The sequence below is a fragment of the Sorex fumeus genome, unplaced genomic scaffold (assembly GCF_029834395.1).
Source record: "Sorex fumeus unplaced genomic scaffold, SorFum_2.1 ptg000035l, whole genome shotgun sequence".
In the NCBI taxonomy this organism is placed as follows: domain Eukaryota; kingdom Metazoa; phylum Chordata; class Mammalia; order Eulipotyphla; family Soricidae; genus Sorex; species Sorex fumeus.
This window is the reverse complement of record NW_026606092.1, coordinates 36,279,883-36,301,387: the sequence shown is the minus strand read 5'-3', so window position 1 is coordinate 36,301,387 and position 21,505 is coordinate 36,279,883. Positions and strand designations below refer to the sequence as shown.

General features: G+C 35.9%; 1 protein-coding gene across 2 annotated transcripts in view; it reads right to left on the bottom strand.

Annotated features, from left to right (window-relative positions):
• DPP10 (dipeptidyl peptidase like 10) overlaps positions 1-21,505 on the bottom strand; it is a 671,828-nt gene that overhangs the window by 306,616 nt on the left and 343,707 nt on the right. The window lies entirely within an intron of this gene.

Genomic DNA, 21,505 nt, shown 5'->3' with positions numbered 1-21,505 from the left:
GTTAAATGCACCAATCGAGACACAGAGTGGCAAAATGGGTCCTGAAACTGAAAATAACATTCTGCTGTCTAAAAGAAACCTATCTGAACAGTCAGAACAATCACAGACTCAAAGTTAAAGAATGGAAAACAATCCTGCAAACAAACAGCTCCCTCAAACAAGCTTAGGTGGCCATACTAGTATTGACAACATAAATTTCAGGTTGAAAAATATTAGAAGAGACAGCGATGGCCATTTTCTATGTATCAAGTGATACGTACAACAGGAGGGAATCATACTCTTAAATGTATATGCACCTAATGAGGGACCAGCTAAAACAACTGCTAAGAGATTTTAAGGTGGACATAGCTAGCAACACAATAATAGTTGGAGACTTCAACATCGCCTTATCACTTCTGGATAGATCAACAAGTACAAAACTCAGCAAGGAAACATTGGCTTTGAAGGATAAAATGGAAGAGACAGGGATAATACACCTATACAGAGACATACATTTTCCGAAATAGACACATGCTAGGCCACAAAATATACCTCAATAGAATCAGAAAGATAGAAGTAGTAACAACAATCTTTTCAGACCATGATGAACTGTAGAAGCTAATCACACAAAGACATTGAGAAACAAATCAAACACCTGAAAATTAAACAACTCAACGTTGTTTAATTAAACAATTTGGGTCAGGAAGGAAGTCAAGGACAAAATCAAAAGATACCTGGAGACAAATGAGAATTAAGACATGAGCTACCAGAACCCATGAGACGCAGCTAAAGCTGTGTTAAGAAGAAAATTTATAGCTTTGCAAGCATTCTTAAGGAAGGAAGAAAGGGCCTACATAGATAACCTATCTGCACAGCTCAAGATCATAGAAAAAGATCAACAAAAGGAACCAAAATTTGGCCAAAGGAAAGAAATAACAAAACTTAGAGCAGAAATTGATGACATGGAAACCAAAAAAAAAAACAAACCAATGAAACCAAGAGCTGGTTCTTTGAGAAAATAAGCAAGATTGAGAAACCACTAGCAAGACTCACAAAGAAAGAGAGAGAACCCTAATAATCCAAATAAGAAATGAAAAAGGGGACGTCACAACAGAAACCACTGGAATTCAAAAGATCATCAGAGACTACTTTGAGAGTCTGTATGCCACAAAACAATAGAACTTAGATGAAATGGATAAATCCTGTATCCCTATAATCTCCCAAGATTGAACCAAGAAGACTTGGGATACCTGAATAGACCCACTCATATCAAGGAAATTGAAACTGTAATCAAAAGTCTTCCCAAAAACAAAAGCCCAGGCCCAGATGGATTCACTAGTGAATTCTTCCAAACATTTAAAGAAGACCTGTTGCCAGTTCTTCTCAAGCTTTTCCAAAAAATTGAAAAAACAGGAATTCTCCCGAACAGCTTCTATGAGGCACATATCTCCCTAATACGAAAAGCAAACAAAGACACCACCAACAAAGAAAACTAAAGGTCAACAGCCCTAAAGAACACGGAAAGATCTGTGCTTGCAAAGATCCTCAACAAAATATTAACAAATAGAATCCAACAACTCATCAAAAAGATAATACACCACGACCAAGTGGGATTCATCCCAGGGATGCAAGGATGGTTTAACATTTGGAAATCAATCAACATAATCCATCATATCAACAAAAGTAAAGATAAAAAACATATGATCATATCAAAAACACAGAGAAATCTTTTGACAAGCTCTGGCACCTATTTATGATGAAAAATCTCACCAAAATTAGTTTTGAATGTACTTTCCTCAAGATAGTCAAAGCTATCTATGACAAACTTATGGCAAGCATTATCCTCTATGGGGAAAAACTAAGTGAAAAGATCAAGGATGCCACTATCACCACTTCTGGTCAATATAGTAATGGAAGTACTTGCAATAGCGATTAGGCAAGAAAAAGACATTAAAGGCATCCAGATAGGAAAGGAAGAAATCAAGCTCTCACTATTCACAGATGAAATGATACTATATCATGAGAATCCTAAATCAAGAAACTCCTAAAAACAATGGACTTGTACAGTAAAGTCACTGGCCATAAAATTAATGCCCCCAAATCAATGGCCTTCCTATACGCAAATAATGAGACAGAGGAAAGTTACATGAAAAAAAAAATCCCATTCACAATCATGACCCAGAAAATTACCTCAGAATTTGTCTAACTAAAGAGGTAAAGGCCCTTTACAATGAAAACTACAAAACACTACTCCATGAAATGAAAGCGGACACGAGGAAATGGAAACACATCCCCTGCTCATGGATAGGAAGAAATAACATTGTCAAAATGGCAATACTCCACAAAGCATTATATATATTCAATATGATCCCTATTAGGATACCCATGAAATCCTTCAAAGAAATAGATCAAGCACTTCTGAAGTTTATATGGAACAACAAACGCCCACGAATAGCTAAAGCAATTCTTGGGAAAAAGACGTTGGGAAGCATTACTCTCACCAACCTCAAATTCTACTACAAAGCGGTAATAATTAAAACAGCATGGTATTTGAACAAAAACAAAACCACAAACCAATGGAACAGGGTAGAATATCCATACACACAGCCCCAAATGTATGAACATCTAATCTTTGACAAGGAAGCAAGAAATGTGAAAGTGTAGCAAGGAATACTCTTCAAAAAATGGTGCTGGCTTAACTGGACAACCACATGCAAAAAAGGCCTTAGAACTTGACCTAAGACCATGAAAAAATAGTCAGATCAAAGTGGATTAAAGATATCAATATCAGGCCAAAATTCATAAGGTACATTGAAGACAAGGTTGGCAAAACCCTCCAGGATACTGAGGCTAATGGTATCTTCAAAGATGACACTGCACTGACCAACCAAGTGGAAACAGAGATAAACAATTGGGACTATCTTAAATTAAGAAGCTTCTGCACCTCAAAAGATACAGTGACCAGCTCCCTAGACAGCAAGATGGTGGCCTCCTCGGAGCTTTTTGGAAAGCCAGGTATGGGCTGGTGGCGATGGAGCAATTGAAACCTCATGGGAAGTGGAGCATTCCCAGTGCGTCCTTCACGCCCTACTGAGGTCATAGGTTGCCCCCCATGAGCGGCTCTCCGGCACGGCTATGGCTCCAGAAGCATACAGACTTAATGCAGAGCCCGGCAGTTTGTGGCAGAAAAGTGAATGGACTATGCATTAATCCATGGCACCATGCCTGCCTGGGAGGGAAAGGGTGTTGCTTCCTTCTGCCTTTTTCCCCCTGGACAGCAAGATGTCAGCCGTCTCGGAGCTTTTTGGAAAGCCAGATATGAGCCGGTGGTGACAGGGAAACTGAAACCTCAAGGGAAGGGGGGCATTCCTGGCTCGTCCTTCAAAACCTAGCGAGGTCACGAGTTGTCCCCCATGAGCAGCATTCCAGCACGGCCATGGCTCTAGAGCCACAGAAACCAATCTCATAATTATCTGGCTCTCGGCAGAAATACTTCTAGGCTTAATAAGTAAAATATCAGAAATCCAAAATTGTGCGGTCACAGCCGTGCGACATCATATGGTTCTCTAACCAGGTGTAGAAAGCAAATTATTTCACAATGCCTTTTCAGCAGGTCTGATTTGAGGGTGTAAATTCTAAACAATAATGGTGCATCATTTGTCAAAATAATGAATCTAATCAAAGTAGATAGAGTGTTAATTAGAATTCATCTGCCTCACAGGCATTGGGCAGGTTGGGAGGCAGGGTATGCTGGGGTTCTTGGTGGTGAAAAATAACTACTGGTGAAGGGAAATGTGCTTGATCATTGCATGACTGAGACTTGAACCTGAAACCTTTGTAATTTTTCCCACAGTGATTCAATAAATAAATTAAAAAGAAAAATTAAAAAATAAAGCAACATAATGGAAGAACAAAAAAAAATACAGTGACCAGAATACAAAGACAATCTACAGAATGGGAAAGGATATTCACCCAATACCCATCTGATATCATGGTTGATATCATGGATATACAAAGCACTGGTTGAAATCCACAAAAAGAAAACATCCAATTTCATCAAGAAATGGGGTAATGAAATGAATAGAAACTTTCTCAAAGAAGGAATCTGAATGGCTAAAAGGCACATGAGAAAATGCTCTACATCATTAATCATCAGGGAGATGCAAATCAAAACCAAATGAGGTATCATCTCATATCAAGAGACTGGCCCACATTCAAAAGAGCAAAAGCAACTGGTGTTCATGCGGATGTGGTGAGAAAGGGACCCTTCTTCACTGCTGGTGGGGATGTCGACTGGTTCAGCCCTTTTGGAAAACAGTATGGACCATTCTCAAAAAATTAGAAATTGAACTCCCATTTGACCCAGGAATACCACTCCTGGGAATATATCCCAGAGAGGCACAACAGTATAGTAAAATTGACATCTGCACTTGTGTGTTCATTGTTGCACTGTTCACAATAGCCAAAATCTGGAAATAACTCGAGTGCCCGAGAACAGATGACTTGTTAAAGAAACTTTGGTACATCTACACAATGGAGTACTATGCAGATGTTAGAAAAGATGAAATCATGAAATTTACATACAAGTGGCACTACATGGAAGGTATCATGCTAAATGAAAAGAGTCAGAAAGAGAGGGACAGACATAGAAAGACTGCATTCATCTTGGGAACATAAAGTAACAAAATAGGAGACTAACATCTAAGAATAGCTGAGATAAGTACCAGGAGGCTCACTCCCTGGCATGAAGGCCAGCTGCACATGCTAGGGTAAAAAGGCAGCTCAGATAGAGAAGGGATCACCAAGTGAAAGGGTGTTGGGAGGATCCTCCCAAGATGGGAGATGCATGCTGAAAGTAGACTATAGACCGAACATGATTGCCACTCAATGTCTCTTTTGCAAACCTCAGCACCCAAAAGGAGACAGAGAACAAAAGGGAACGCCCTGCCACAGAGGTGGGATAGGATGGAGGGGAGGGTGGGGATGAGTGGGAGGGATACTGGGATCATTGGTGGTGGAGAAAGGGCATTGGTGGAGGGATGGTTACTCTATCATTGTATAACTGAATCCCAAGTACAAAAAACTTGTAAGTCTACAACTGTACGTCATGGTGTTTCACTAATAAAAATTAAAAAGAAAAAAAAAAAAGAAACATTTTCTTGAGAGCTGATAAAATTCTTATGTTTTAAAAATGTCAAAAAGTTAACATTAAATGATGCAAGTATAGTCCAATGTGGAAGTAATTCAATATAATACATCATACCAATAAAGTTAAAGCCAAACCATATTGTTATATCAATACTGCATAGTCCCTCTGTGCTCAGGGATGATTCAATACCCATTATACTGATAATACTCATAATGAGGATAGAAGGAACTTATCACAATATACTAAGGATCATATATCACAAGCCCATAGCTAATATACTTAATGGTTAACATATAAAAATTTTTCTGCCTTAGATAAAACACAGTGGAAGGATACCGACTTATCACTACTTTTACTCAACATAATATTGATATTCTTTCCATAGAATATGCAAAGGAATGTTTCCATAAATAAAAAAATAAAAGAAATTCATATTGAAAGATAGTAGGCAAACTATCACAATACATATATTAAATGATATTGTATGCATAAAACCCTAAGGACTCTATCAAAACATTTCTAGAGCAATAACATAGTACAGTGAAATAACTGGCTACAAAGTCAATAATCAGAAATTTGTCACATTTTATATAAAAACTATGAGAGACAAAGAGAGAAAAAATCCAGAAATAATTCCATTTACAATTATGTCCAAATAGTATGTAGTATTTAACAAAGAATGTGAAGCTTAGTAGAAATTATAAATCACAAAATGAATAAAAGACACAAGAAAAATAAAACATTCCATGTTCATCGGGTGAAAGAACTGACAATTAAAATAATCACCATTAAGACTTCAAGTATTTTGATGATATGAATAAGCGGTATAGCCATATATCCAAAACAAAGACTTAACAAAACTGAAAACATGAGCTCTAAGTTTCAACCACTGAAACTTTGTAATGTGTTTGTCAAGTTCACACAGGAAGGGAAAGAAATATGGAAGCACTTGCAGAGATAAACTGACAGTGGTAGTGGGATTAGTGTTGAAATACTACGTGCCTAAGATGCAACTGCCAATGACTTTGTAAATCACAAATTTTAAAAAAAATTCTATAAAAAGAATTAAAATTATATAAAAGTTTTTAAAAACAGAAAATATAAAAATAAATAAAATGAGGGGCTGGTAAGATACTCAAAACCTATAGAGATAATTACAATCACTTCAAGGTTTCTATGACATTTTTTACAGAAAAGAACAAATGGTACTAAAATTTATATGAAGATAGAAATCACTTTAAATTGTTAAGGGAGTTCTGAGAAAAATTAGATGGGTGGCACTGCATTTCCTGATTTTAAATTAGACGATAAAGTGACAGTAAACAAAACTATGTTGTGTTGGTGCAAAGACAGAATATTAGAACAATGAATCAAATTGAGAAATTGAGAAAGTTGACCCTGTGATGAACTCTTAGATGAATAGACAGCAAATTTGTGACATGGAATCTAGGTGAATGAAGTGGAACAAAGAAAATATGTCCAATAAATGGTGTTAGGAAAAACTTGATAGCAATATCAAAAAAAAAAAGCAAACATCTGAAGCTCTGTATCATAACATACAAAAGAAAAGTTAATTCAAGGGGCTGGAAAGACAGTGTAGCATGCAGGGCTCTTTTTTTGCATGCAGCTGATCTAGTCTAGATCCCTGGTACCACGTATTGCATACAGAGCATTGCCAGGACTGATCCCTGAGCACAGAGCAAGGAATAACTCCTGAGACTGTTGGGTGTGGCACAAATATAAAATAATAATAATAAGGTAAAGGTAAAGGCCCTCCCGTTGATCGTCGATTTGCTCGAGCGGGCCCAGTAACGTCTCCATTGGAGACTTTGTTGTTACTGTGTTTGGCATATCGAATACTCTCGGTAGCTTGCCGGGCATTATTATTATTAATAATAATAATGATGATAACTAGAAATGAACCAAAAAGGATGGGAATCATAGCTCAATGAGATTAGATCAGTTTTACATGTGGAGGGCTTCGATTTGTTACCTGAAAGGACATAGTTTCTCCAGATCATAATGAGTAGGAATCACTTTCATAAGAACCAAGTGCGGCCACAAAACCAAAAAGGAATGGTTCAGAGACTCAACGCTAAACCTGAATATATAAAATATATTAAGAAAGCAGGGTAGAACTTTCAATCTATTGACTTCAAAGGCATCTTCAATAATTTGACAATACTGAAAAGAAAATAAAAGCAAAATTAATAGAAGAGACTATACCTAACTAAAAAGAATGTCTGTAAAAGAATTATGTAAAATAAAAAGAAGTCATGTCTGCTCCTCCCAGACAGTAGTATAAAATGAGGCCCCCATAACCATGCCACCGGACTCTATGCCAAGCTTTCCACCCGGGTCGTCCCAGAGGGGTGGAGGCGAGAGGCCTCCCTCCCCCAAGGGACCCAGCCCCAGCAGCCGACCTCCACTACCCAACCGCTGCCATGTTACAGGCTGCTTTCTATAAGACTTCCTTTTCATAAGACACTTCCTACCCATTTTCCATAATTACTACACCATGTTTGATGGAGTTCAGACAGTAGGCAACAAATCATAAGGATATATATATGTATATACATATGTGTATATACATATATATGTATGTATATACATATATACACACATATATGTGTGTGTGTATATATATATATATATATATATATATATATATATATATGCCTCTCGGAGAGCCCGGCAAGCAACCAAGAGTATCTTGCCTGCACAGGCAGAGCCTGGCAAGCTCCCTGTGGTGTATTCAATATGCCAAAACCAGTAACTATAAAAGGTCTCATTCCCCTGACCCTGACAGAGCCTCCAATCATGGGGAAAGATGAGTACGGAGAGGCTGCTAAAATCTCAGGGCTGGGATGAATAGAGATGTTACTCGTGCCCCCTTGAGTAAATCGATTAATGGGATGACAGTGCTACAGTGAAAAAGGTATCCTACATAATTTGAAAAAATATCCACAGATGTATAGAGAGACAGACAGACAGATAGATGATAGATAGATAGATAGATAGATAGATATCACTTTTACAAAACTCAACAACATAAACAACTCCATTAAAAAGGAGGAGAGAAGTTGAATAGGTATTTTCCCAAAAATAAAAAAATAAAAGGATCTAAGGCTAACAAGCAAATTAGCAAATTAGAAAGTGTTTATTATCCCCGATTCTTAGGAAAATGCAAATATAAACAACAATGAGAAAAACACCAATCACCTCACACTAGTGAGTATAAACTACTGCAAAGCATCCAGCCCAAACACCATTGTGGTGAAAACAGAAGTGTCATTCGTTGCTGGTATTGTGGGCTTGTTCAGCTCTGTGGAAAAAAAAATGTGGAAATTTCTCAAAATATTGAAAACATAACTTACATGTGATTCCACTTAATGACATATACACCAAGAACCTAAAACTATAATTATGAAAAATAAATTTTCACACTTATGTGCATTGTAGTAGAATTACAATGTCCAAGATCAGCAAACAAATCAAATGTCCAAGAACAGATACATGGAAAAAGAAGTTGTGCGATATGCACAGGATGAAATACTAATCAGTTCCAGCTAAAAATTAAAATACAGCAACTTGGATAGAACTAGAGTTCAAGCTTAAGTGAAGTGAGTCAAAAGAAAGACAAATGCCAGATAATCCCAGTCATTTGTTGAGTATAAAGGAAAAAAAAATAAAGAAAAAGACAAGAGCCAATAAAAAAAGTGAGAATTTTGGCTATAAAACTTATTTTTCCAAGAAGGTGAACCGATTAAAAGGAAGATCAGGAGCCTCTAGAGGGGTGAAGGATCTTAGGTACTAACTGCATGCGGTAATATTGTTCACCTAAAATATTAATAGTACACTATAACATTGATAATGATACATCAATAAAAATCAAGTTTGTATAACACAAATTAGAATAATTAATAATCCCACATAAAAAAAGAAAACATGAATAACAAATAGAAGCTTGAATGATTTATTTTAATCTAGTGTATCTGTCAATAGAACTTGAAGTACTTTTTTTCTACTTTTGTCTTTAATAGATAATAAACAAATATATTTGTTGTTTTCATATTAGTGGGTCTTGGATAGACAGACCTTATTATGGAATTTGTTTCAATACACTATTGTAGCACTGTAGTATTATCCTCCTGGTGTTCATCGATTTGCTCAAGCGGGCCCAGTAACATCTCCATTGTGAGACTTGTTATTGTGTTTGGCATATCCAAATACGTCACGGGTAGCTTGCCAGGCTTTACCTTGCAGGCGAAATAGTCTTGGTAACTTGCTGGGCTCTCCGAGAGGGGAAGAGGAATCGAACCCAGCTCAGCTTGGCTGGTGACTTGCGAGGCAAACGCCCTACCACTGTGTTATCGCATACACTATTATATTTAATCATAAATTTGTTAAATAAAAGACGGATTGTAAAGAGAAGATCAGTTAAATCAAATGATATATGTTGCAATAATGGAAAACACAAAATCACGGATGGTGAAAAATACAATATTTTACCACAGACACAGAAACAAGTGAACAGTTTAATGCAAAAATGATGTGCGCAAAAAAAGAAAATAATGCATGCATCAGTTATGGAGACTAAGTGATAGAATTATAAGACAATTATTGATTACCATATAATGCTATATAAGTTGAAAACCAACTGACAATAATGCAAGCTAATGTTTGTAAATAGACACACTATATAATGCATAGACATGTATGACATAGACTGTTAGAAATTCACTGAAAAAACAATATTTAAAATGATTTCTAAAGTGAATTAGTTCATTTAGAGTTGTAAGTAACTAAACTTGAATTTTTGTAGCCCCCAATAGATAATGGTTTATTATTAGCATCTGTGTCTTTACACATATTCATAACTAGCTTCAATCTATGCATGAAGTGTATAAGATGTTAAAACTAGTATTTTTTTGCACATATTCACAGGGAAACATGTAAACTATCATGAAAACCATTCAGTTTGCATGTAAATTTAGTTTGGGATCATGAGTCTATATGTCTCTGTGTGTCTATATGCAAAATTAAATTAAGTTGTAAAAATAAGAGAAAACTGTATATATCATTTCCAAATACAGAATATATAATTCTTCAATTTTGTCTTATACAACATATTTATAACAGTTTGTTATAGACACTACTAAAAACACATTTTCGTTGTTCTTCCCTTCCTACCTAACATATATGTGTTTCTCTATCTATCAATAATACAGTTTATGGAGAAAATGACAATGTCTAAAGTATTTCCAAATCATAGTGAATGTGTACCTCCAATAATTTTAAGGATAAGTGGAAATGTCCAAAGCAAAACATTTGCTGTGCATGTATCACACACGTCTTCATTTGTACACCTTACCCAGTGAATAAAAAATAAATCAATCACCAATAAGACAATATAATACCCTAATTCTCCATTATGAAAAGACTGCAAATGAATTTAATGATGAAAGGATATCTTTTTGTCAGCGATGATAGTTTCAATGTTGATAAGAGTATGATAGAAAGAGTAGAATAGTCGACAATGTAGACCACTGATTAACTCGAGTGTTACAAATTAAAATAATCTGGAAAATTTTACTTTGAAACTTTACTTTTCATAGCAATATTATTGCTATCAATATTGTCTATAATTAAACTTATGAAATAGTTGCCAAATGTATTTACAGAGATATAACGAGACCAAAATGATGTGATGAATCGTGGTAGGAACAGTTGCATAGTAACAGCTATTAAATATAAACAGAAAAAGTTTACACAAAATATTTAAATCATCACTAATTAGATAAAATGTATATAACATATGTAATTTCACAATTAAATATGTACATACACACATAATAGGGTACTTTTCAAAATAATGCACTTTTATATATATAGGCATGCAATATCATGTATATGTATTTCTGAATAAATTTTTGATGGCACAAATATACATGACTACCATCAAAAGTGAATATTGAGGGATCAAAATGATACTAATTTCACAGCCGGCCCAGGTTAGATCCCCAGGGTCTTCTACGATTCCCCAAGCTCATACAGGCATTATTCCTGAGTGTACAGCTGGAGTAACTCCTGAGTATCATCAAATGTGGCCCAAAAATCAAACAAACAAACTAAAAAGGCTACTGAGTAAAACATAGGAGAATTCTGATTTTGTACCAGCTGTCCAATAAAATTTAGACACTGGAGTTGTGTACTATGTACCTAAAAGATGAGTTTTAAGTTTTGTTTGATTTAATTTTGATAAAAGTTTAAATAGCACATGTGGCTAAAGGTTTCAGATTGAGAAGTGATGCAGTATCTCTGCATTCTAAACCTATACATTATTAGTATATTTCTTTAAACAGCAATGAGAAAAATTAAAAATATATCACGATCACGACCACCCTGTTTTTCGTCGATTGCCTCGAGCAGGTGCCAGTAACGTCTTCTTCGTCCTAGCCCTGAGATTTTTTTTTTTTAAGTGCCATATTCAAGGCTTTTTCAGGGTTAGGAGAATGAGACCCATCATTGTTACTGGTATTTGGCATATTGGGTACGCCACGGGGAGTTTGCCAGACTCTGCCGTGTGGGCATGTTACATTTGGTAGCCTGCCAGTTTGACCGAATTAGGAATGAGATGATAAGATGTTCTTTTATGCGTGAGGCTCATCCTAGTGTGGGGAGAGTGCTCTCAGCAAGGCTCTCAGCATTATTAAATACACCATATTTTATCAAAACATCAATGAAATATTAGTATTTTAGAGAATTTAAGTTATGGATAGAGCAGAACGTATAGGATAAAAGTTAAGACTTAGAATTACAAAAAAGAATTACCTTTATAAGATTTTATTTATTTACTATTTATTTTTGTTTATTAATATTGCTATTATTATTATTATTATTTGGGAGATGGATCACATTTATCAAGTTCTTTCTGACTCTGTGTTAAGGGTTCACTCATGGCTTAGGGGGGGTCTCATGTGGTGCCAGGATCAAAGTTGGGTTAGATACATTCATGAAAAGCATCTTACCCACTATACTTTGACTCCAGCATCTGATTCACTTAGAGGCTATAAAAACAAATGCTTTTTTCCCCTCAAGAAAGAGAACTAACCTTGCAAAATGAGTATGTTTTAGTGTTTCTTAGAAAGCTCTATTACATAAGGATATATGAAAGAACAGAGGGGAATTTCCTTATCAATAGGATCAATACTTGCTATTTCTCTTATAAAGAAAAATATAGTCTCATGCGTATGTTTCTTCTAATATAAATACTATAAACATACTTCAGGGAAAATGATGTATATGCAGTGTCTCATTCTAAATCAATTGATTTTATAGTTCTACTTTTTTAATTTAGGCAGAAATGTTTATTTCATCATAATAAACATTTAAAACTTATGACACATTTAAAGATCACATGCTTAATGGCTAATTAAGGCATTTAATCATTAATAATATCATTACTAACTAAATAATAAATCCAATTATTCACATCTTTAAGATTTTGTTAAAATCAATGATATACATGTTCATTTTTTTCAGGTTTTATTTATTTTTTTCAAATTCAAGATTTTATAGTCCCATGTGAAAAACTCAAAAGCATTCTGCAAAACTTAAATAATACATTTTTTGGATATATAAATAAGCATGCTTATAGGAGATATACAACTTAAAATTTGATCCAAAAAAATCTTTAATCATCATTAATTCCTAACATCTGAAAGATTGATCTTAAAAGATATTTATTAAAGCAGCATAAATAAGTGATGAGCTAGTTAAGATGGAACAAGATAAAAATTGACTTAAAAAAGTTTGTCAGAGAATATACCTGATAAAGTGCAGGAGTTATATAATCAATTCTTACAAATGTCCAAAAGATATATACAAAGATGTTCTACATTGCTATTCATCAGGGAGATGCAAAACAAAACACTAATAAGATCTCATCTCATACCAAAGAGATTGGCACACATCACAATGAAAGCAGTGCTTGCATGGATGAAGGGAGAAAGGGACTTTATCATTGTTGGTGGCAATGCCAACTTGTACAGCCTTTTTTGGAAAACAATATTGACATTCTTCATAAAGCTATAAATGGAGCTTCCAAATGACCCAGAAATACCACTTCTAGGAATATGTCCCAGGAGCCCAAAAATACACTGGAGAAAATTCATCTGCATTTCTATATTCATTGCAGCACTATTCACAGTAGTCATAATCTGTAAATGACCCAAGTGCCATAGAACAGATGACTGGATAAAGAAACTAAGGCACATCTACACAATGAAATGCCACTCAGCTTCCAGGATAAATTAAGTCATGAAATTCACCCATAAATGGATGGAGAGTATCATGGTGAGTGAAATGATTTAGAGAGAAAGGGAAAGATAGAGAACTACTGAACTCATCTGTGACATAAAAAATTAATATGAGACATACCCAAAGTATGGGAACAAGGTACAGGAGGAATGGTCCACAGTTAAGAAACGTGGTGGTGGGGGAGAGAGAAGTTAGAATAGAGAAGGAATCATTATGCCAAAATATTTGGAGATTATTACTCTGGAGAATAACTGAGCATGAAAAATACTTTTAGTTTATATATATGTATTATATATAGTTATATATAGTTTTATTATACAAACATTATATATATATATATATATATATATATATATATATATATATATATAGCACTGCGGCACTGTCCTCCCATTGTTCATCAATTTGCTCAAGTGGGCACCAGTAACATTCCCATTATGAGACTTGTGTTACTGTTTTTGACATATTGAATGCAACATGGGGAGCTTGCCAGGTTCTGCTGTGAGGGTGGGATATTCTCGGTAGCTTGCCGGGTTCTCTGAGAGGGAGAGAGGAATCAAACCCATGTCAGCCATGTTCAAGGCAAACACCCTACCTGCTGTACTATTGCTTCAGCCTATATATCTATCTATATATATATATATATATATAAATTGGCCAAGCCAATGAGTGGCAGTTCTGTACAAGTCAAGTCATAATTATTTACTAATTCTGACTCAATGAAATATTTCGTAATGTAACGTAAATGGATTAAAAATTAACATTTGACCTGAGAAATGTATAACCCATATTTTCCTTGTAATCATTCTGCTTCCATATAATTTTGCTATATTTAGGAGATTATTATATAAATTTTTTAAATAGTTTATAATTTTTCAGAATTAAAGATATGTAAGATTTCTGTTAGATTTCTTTTCCATATTAATGCATGACATCAATCATCCTTAATAATGAATTTGAGTCCATGGGTCTAATTCTTTTCTAGTTATTTCAAAATGTGATTTTATAGAACTATTTATGACTACTAGTGTTTTATGCCAAGGCCATGGTGATTTCACAATTATTAATAACAAAAAGCATGGCTAATATTTAATGAAACATTTTCCTCATTATAAATTTATTTATTCATCTGGTTGAAGTAGTTGTCAACCAACTATAAAAGATAATATTTCCAAATGCCTAAAATATTAATAATCACCAAAGCTGGAGCTAGAGCGATAGCACAGCAGTAGGGCGTTTGCTTTGCACACAGCCAACATGGCCGACCCGAGTTCGATTCCTCCGCCCCTCTTGGAGAGCCCAGCAAGCTACCGAGAGTATTGGATATGGCAGACACAGTAACAACAAAGTCTCCAATGGAGACGTTACTGGGCCCGCTCGAGCAAATCGATGATCAACGGGAGGGCCTTTACCTTTACCTTTATTAATAATCAGTTTCAATTCTAAATAATTATTTTTCTCTTTGATCCTATAAAAAGTTATGTACCCTTTAATCTAAGCCCTTTTAGTCTAAAAAATACTTTAACACAATTACAGAAAACATAGTTCTGACTAAAATTACTGCTACTCAAAGAGTACAGTAGTCCTGATTAAACAGCTAAAAATATTGGTAGAAATACTTAAACACCGATTATGCATTGAATGACAAAGTAGTGTTATCTTAAGTTTTGAAAATAAATCAGTGGTCATATATTAACAAAGTCAATAAGCCTTCCATTATCCCATTTTTTGAATTATGTTTATTTTTCTGTTGTCTTGCCATACTTTTATTACAAAATTTTTTACTGTTATCTCCTATAGTGATTATTTTAATAAAACACATTGATGGTTTCCCTATGCACAAGCTGATGTATGAATAAAATTCGAACAGAATGACTTAGGGGAGAAAGTGAATTTAGGACTAAGCCTAAAATAATCTTTTAAAACACAACTGTATTTTATAATTCTATGTTGCAGTTCAGGGAAGTATTTAAACAAGTTCCTTTGAAATCATCTAGAACCAGGTTACTTGTAATTTTGTTATGGTTCTCTGTGAAATTGTTGTAAATATATGCCATACTTTAATCTCTTATTCGCTCCTTCTCTATTGAATTCTCACACCTCTAGGACTTATAACTGCTTAATTATCTGTGTTGTGGGCAGAAAAATAAATCTTTAGGGGGCCTATGAATCTTCAAAGATCAGTAAATTGGAATATTTGCTAAATATGTCTCTGTGGTAATTAGGAGTCATGGCCAACATATAAGAAAATAGAAATAGAATTTAAAAGGACTTAAGAAGATTAAACAGAAGAACCAAGATAAAATGGTATTAATTGGCACATGGAGAAAAATACTGAGGTGTGATAGAGTAATATGAAATACAATATATACACATGTATATCATATATAATAACAAACAATTATTTTTGCTTGTGAGTTTTTATTTTATATATGATAAGAACTAACACATCGAGAATTAACTGTGTATATACACTTGGAGACCAGATAAAACTCCCAAGAACAGGTATATAACAAAATATCCATACACTAAGAACCTATACATAATTTAAATGCTTGAGTATTGCATGCCTACAGTGCCTAGCACACATGATAGTTTATAACAAAGGAAATCAATAGAATCCACGCCACCCTCCATCAAACTTGGACTAAAACCAAATTTAAGGGCTGGAGTGTAGTACAGTGGGTAAAACAATTGCACTACCTGCATCAAACTCAGGTTTAATCCCCAGCACCACTTATGTGCCCCACCTACTGCCAAGAGCTATCACAAAACCAGAAGTAAACCCAAGATTAGTTACGTGTGTGTGACATAACAAAACAAACAAAAATGAAATTCACATGAATTATATTTAGTCAAGTTTCACCATACTTCTCTTATTATCCTACTGTTTTTTACCTCCTATCTTAAACTGTCCTATTGTCTATGAAACTTTTCCATAATGACTACTGTTTCCTCCCTCGCCAACCTGCCCCACAGTGATATTACCAGAAAGTCGACAGCCCGGCAAGCTACCGAGAGAATCTCGCCCGCACGGCAGAGCCTGGCAAGCTACCTGTGATGTATTCGATATGCCAAACACAGTAATGACAAAAGTCTCCAATGGAGACGTTACTGGGCCCGCTCGAGCAAATCGATGAACAACGGGAGGACAGTGACAGTGACAGTTTTTATACATACATAGCACACTATAGGTACCACAAGTTGCTAAAAAAAATAACTGTTGCTCTAACTAATACTGATGAAATCAACAAACACCTTTAAAACTAAATACTGTTATTATCTATTAATGAGCATCTTGGCATATTGTATTAAATGAATGGCTTTAGATCTTCAACCAGTGATGAGAAAGCAGATCAACTATATGCACAAAACTCTGAAAAACTCAGAACTCTTTCTAACACGATACACAAAAGTAAAATCAAAGTGGACTGAAGATTATGACATCAGATTTGATTCCATAAGATACACAGAAGAAAATATAGGTAAAACTCTCTATTACATTGAAGTGGAATACATCTTCAAGGATAGAACAGCACTGACCAAGCTAGTGTAAACAACGATAAGCAAATGGGCATATTCAGAAGCTTCTGCACCTCAAAAGAAATAATGGCCAAGATACAAAGACAGCCCAGGAATGGGAAAACTTTCCTGGTTTGAAAATCAATTAAGGGGGTGTGGTGCCACCCAGGGATCAACTTGTACCTGCAGGGCAAGTGTATCAGCATCCTTATGGTACTTTCAGCCTTCCTGATACCCCAAAATTGCCACTGTGAATTTGGCCAGACCCAAACAACTTGGGGTCAGGTTTACCAAGAAGTTAAACAGCCAAAAGATAGGTATGTGGGAGCCACACCCACAAACCACCTCTGGATCAGCTATACAAGCTCATTTATTGGCCTTATTTCAGAGACCCATAGATAAATCTCAAAAGATATCAAAAGCTGCAATTAAACTCAGACCCATGCATGGCTGAACAGACTGAGGTGAATTGGAGCAGGGAGGGTTGGCATGGTGACCCACCCAAGCAGAGTCCCAAGCAGCCACTTGCTTCCACAATTCAAAACCACCACCATCCCCCCCGCCTGACTCTACCATCTCAGGACGGACTTCACCAAGATATAATCTTCTGAAAATTCTGGTATGCGGTTTTTGTGACTGAAATCTCCGGGTTTTCTTGGAGTTGAGATGGGATACCCCCCCCACTTCCCAATTCTCAGGGAAGACTGGCAGTCACCCCCACAAACCAACTCTAATGGCATCCTGTAAGTTCTTCTAAAAACCTTGCTTCAGAGACCCCTAAATAAATCTCAAAAGAAATCAAAAACTGCAGTTAAGCTCGGACCCATGCATGGCTGAACAGACCAACAAACCAGAGTAAACAAGAGGGAAGTGGTTGGTCTGTGCCCGCCCACTAGAACCCCCAGCAGCCACTTGCTTCCACAATCCGAAATCGCCACCATCCCCTCATCCTGATACCACTGTTTCAGGATGGACCTCAGCAAGATATAATCTGCTGAAAATTTTATAATGTGAATATTAGCACATCGAGCCCTGGCCCAGAGACTCAGCAGTAAGTCCCTAAAGACATCACATCACAGGAGATATCTCCAGGTACCATATTGAGCCGATTTCACTGGGGCTTCCCATATGGAGCAGGTGAAGTCTCCCCACCCCTACTCCAGATGGAATCCCAGTGACCAAGAGCTTCCACAAGCAAGGAACAGGGATGCGGGTTCCAGGACTAAATCTCCAGGCTTTCTTTTCCCCAATCCCCGTCTGCTCAGCAGACTGGCTGTCATGCCCACATTTGCCTCCTGGCAACATCTTAAAGCACCAACAGCCCTGGCACAGAGACACGGCAGCAAATCTCTGAAGACACCACAGCGCTGGAGATCTCTTGGGGCCCTATAGCAAGCCAATTTCACCGGGGTACCCCAGATGGAGTAGGTGCAGTCTCCTCATCTACTTCAGATGGAATCCCAGTGACAAGCAAGCCACCCCACCCCTGTAGGTGGGTTCCAGGACTAAATCTCCAGGCCTCATCATGGCAGAGGACCCGGACTATTTCTCCCCAGGTCCCTGCCCACCAAGTAGACTGACTGTCACACCCAGAATTTGCCTCCATGTGCCATCTTAGTGAACCAACAGCCCTGGCCCCAAGATTCCCATTTGAATCCCAAAATGGATTAGTGCTACACGAAGATGTCTCTGGAACCCAACCATTTACAATCTAGAAATTTACATTTACAATCAGGGTCGCATAAGATTTCATGATACTCAAGATGAGCAATGGAAAATAAATTATTTAGCATCTGCCCCTGGCAGGTAGGCTTGAATGGTGGTGGAAAAATTCAAGCAAAACACGATGCACCGAATTAGAGAGAGAATATTGGGGAAATTGTCTGCCATAGATGCAGGGTGAGGACTGGGATGTGGGGATGGGGGGATGGGGGGTACTGTGGACTTTGTTGTTGGAAAAAGTGCACTGATGGAGGGATGGGTGTTCCATCGTTATAAGGCTGAATCTTCAACGTGAAAGCTTTGTAACTGTATCCCATGGTGATACAATAAAATAAAAAAAAAGTAATGTGGCGTTCATGCCCAATTCAATCAGTTCAATTAATGACTGAACAAATAGCAGTACTCCTACATTATTTTTTTAAAAAAAGAAAATGAATTAATATAAGAATTATATAAAACACTAGTAATAGAACTTTAAAAAAAAATCCAAGCCCATCAAAATATAGGAAGGAGATATAAAAGAAACTTCTTAAAGAAGAAATAGAAACGGTCAAAAAGCAGATGAAAAAATCTCTGGATCATTAATTATCATGGAGATTCAGATCAAAACAACATTGGGATCATCTCATATTATAGACATAAACAGAAACAGAAACAGACATAACACATAAACAGAAACAAGAATAACCAGTGCTGGTGTGGATACAGGGAGAAGGGACTCTCATTCATTGCTGGTGGAAGTGGTGGCCACTCCAGCCTTACTGGAAAACAATATGGACATTCATTAAAAAAAAGTATAGTAATTGAGCTTCTATTTGACCCAGAAGCCTCACTTCGTTGACCTCAAGGACCCTAAAACAAAGTGGAGAAAGACATCTGTGCCCCTAAGCTCCTTATAGTACTATCCACAATAACCAAAATCTGTACAAGACCCATGTGTTTACGAACAGATGACTGAATAAAGGCACTATGATACATACATTCAGTGATAGGTTATTCAATGATAAGAAAAGATAACGTACTTGAAATGTGCTGCTACATGGAGGATTCTAAAGAGCATTATGCTAAGTGAACTTAGACAGAGAGAGAGAGACAGAGACAGAGAGAGAGAGCGCGCAACACAGAATGATCACTCTCATATTTGGGATATAACGAAACATAAAGCATAAAGGTGGAATTATGAATATCCAAAGGCAACGGAAACAAAGAACATGAGAACTGCTATTTACTAGAAAACAGGTTACATGAGGGGTTGAGAAATAGGACAGGGAGGGGGCGATGTCTATGGTGGAGGGAAGTATTTAACCCGGAGAAGAAGGTGGTGCAAGTGTTATGTATCAACCTCAATAAGGTTTTTCTATAGTAATAGTACTATAGACCAGAGTGCAAAAACTCATATATATATATATATATATATATATATATGCATCTATTTATGTAAATATATATGAACACACACAAACACATATATATATATATATATATATATATATATATGAACACACATATTTTGTTAAAGGGCCTCTCTTAGAAGTAGACTGGTGGGAGAGAAATGGGATATACGTGTATATGGGGAGGGTGCATTGGTGGAGGGAAGTGGACACTGGTAAAGGGATCAGTGTTGTAATATTGTACGCCTGAAACCTAGTCATGAAATCATGAATAACAATAATTTCATGATGAGTAAAAAATAAAAATAATTATAAAAATTAAAAATAAAATGACTGGCTTTACATTTGCTTTAACATATCTAAAATAGTACATGCAACTGTGTAAAAGACAAGTAGGTGATAATTATTGCATACTTTTAATGACCATTTTTTCTAATATATGAAACAGTAAGCAACAAAAGCCTCTTGTACATTTTTTCTATATTTTAAGCAATACTATAAAAACTCAAAATGGAGACGTTACTGGGCTTGCTCGAGAAAATCGATGAACAATGGGAGGACAGTGACAGTGACAGTGACTATAACAAAGGCAAAAAATAAATGTGTGCTTCAAACATGCATATAGGAATATGTTAAGGACAGTATATTTTTTCAGTATTTGCAACAGTACAGATCTGATATATGGTATATAATTGTTGTATATCAAAGTCATCAAATTTGCTTAAATATATATAGTTATAACATATTAAAGAGAAAATTAGGAGTATGCTAGTTTTTTAAATTATTTTTTAGTTTTTGGTGACACCTGACTATCTTGAGGCTTACTTCTGGCTCTGTGTTTTGGGATCTCTCCTGGTAGACTCAGCAGACCATATGTGCCAGACTGCATGCAAGCTACATAATAGCTCCAGACCAAGACACAGTATTTTTCAGTTTTTAATATTTATTTCATTATTACTATTTAAGTAATTACTGCAAATCTTAAGAGTACTGAATCGACTGAAAAATTAATTTCATATTATTTTATAAAAATAATTTTTTCAGTAATTTAAATATGTTTAAGGATGAACGGTAATTATAGAGAAAATGGCAATGGTAAATTCATATGTAATAGAATTAAAACAGTTTTTATTTTTCATTCATTGGTCTCATCAGAGGATGTTCAGGTTACACTTCTAGCTCAGTTTCTTCAGAGTTGCTTCCTGAAATGCTTTGGGAAATACACAGTATAATAAACAAGGTCACAGCCAAGATTTTTTGAGAGCAAAATATACAATCAGCTCATTGGGCTATCTTTTCTGCATATAAAGTAAAATATTTTGAACCGAAAAGAAAGTCAGTTTCAGAAAGTCTGTTTCTCGGGACCAAGTGGTAGTACAACAGGTAGGGCCTTTGCCTTGCACGTGGTTTGATCCCCAGC